The sequence below is a fragment of the Hyalella azteca genome, unplaced genomic scaffold (genome assembly GCF_000764305.2).
Source record: "Hyalella azteca isolate HAZT.00-mixed unplaced genomic scaffold, Hazt_2.0.2 contig9922, whole genome shotgun sequence".
Taxonomy (NCBI): Eukaryota; Metazoa; Arthropoda; class Malacostraca; order Amphipoda; family Hyalellidae; genus Hyalella; species Hyalella azteca.
This window is the reverse complement of record NW_025939978.1, coordinates 286834-288392: the sequence shown is the minus strand read 5'-3', so window position 1 is coordinate 288392 and position 1559 is coordinate 286834.

Genomic DNA, 1559 nt, shown 5'->3' with positions numbered 1-1559 from the left:
CCCCATTAACCAATCTTATAGATCGCCCCATTAACCAATCTTATAGATCGCCCCATTAACCAATCTTATAGATCGCCCCATTAACCAATCTTATAGATCGCCCCATTAACCAATCTTATAGATCGCCCCATTAACCAATCTTATAGATCGCCCCATTAACCAATTTATGTGCCGTAATAATAATTGTCGAGAATTCTATCCAATGGCGTAACTTCGATTAATAAATTACGAAGCATATCAATAGTAACGATCATTGCTCACGCTTGAAACTTGTGTGCCTTACATGCATAAATTTTAGTATATGTCATGACGACTAACCGGTTATTGTGCCAACGAAATTAATATGTCTTCCGTGTGAACATTATGTTGCATGAACAACTTTATACGGTCAAATATTTTTGTAATATCGTCTTTAAAAATTAATGTGTCTTCCGTGTGAACATTATGTTGCACGAACAACTTTATACGGTCAAATATTTTAGTAATATCGCATTTAAAAATTAATATGTCTTCCGTGTGAACATTATGTTGCACGAACAACTTTATACGGTCAAATATTTTAGTAATATCACATTTAAAAATAATTATGTTTTCCGTGTAAATTTTATGGCACATATGCTACCTAATCAGATTAAATGTTGTTTCGGAGCATTGGAAAAGACGCTTACAACGCTCTGGAAAACCTCATTGATGGAAGGAATTCTTACTGACGGACTCAAAGTGGGACTGTTAACGCCAATCCACAAAGGAGATCAGAGAGAAAAACTCCAAAATTACAGATCTGTGACCTTAACCGGTGCGGAAACTGTAGTCAGTCCAGCGGACCTTCACGTACAGGATCAGTAGTATGAAGGAACTGAAGCTTGACTCCTGGGGAAGGCTGAAACACCTGGAACTGTACTCACTGGAGAGGAGAAGAGAAAGGTATATCATACTGTACACTTGGAAGATCATAGGATGATAAACGGACTGGCTCCCAACTTTGAGAGTGGGACCTCCAGAATAGTGACAGTCTGTGTGGTGCGTGCGCGTGGTGTCTGTGTGTTGTTCATGCGTGTGGTGCCTTTGTGTGATGCGTGCGCGATTAATTATATGTGCGCGTGGTTTCTGTGTGTGGTACGTGTATGTGGTGCGTGCATGTTGTGTCTGTGTGGTACGTACGTGTGGTGCCTGTGTGTGGTGCGTGCGACTGGTCCTGTGTGGTGCGTGCGTGTGGTGTCTCTGCGGTGCATGCGTGTGGTGTGTTTGTGGTCCGATGATTGGCATCATGTGTGATGCCTGTGTGAAGTGTGTGAGCGAGTGCTCTGAAGTCTGGCTCATGAAGAAGGTAGAGCGGCCGACCGATCGCTATGTTGGTCAGTGGAAGTTTCTTTGTCTTTCCAGCTCATGTCAGCTTTGTCTTTCCAGCTCATGTCAGCTTTGTCTTTCCAGCTCATGTCAGCTTTGTCTTTCCAGCTCATGTCAGCTTTGTCTTAACAGCTCATGTCAGCTTTGTCTTTCCATTTAATCAAGGCACAGGAAAGATGCAAGACGTCTTTCCTGTGCGTTGGTCGGCCTAT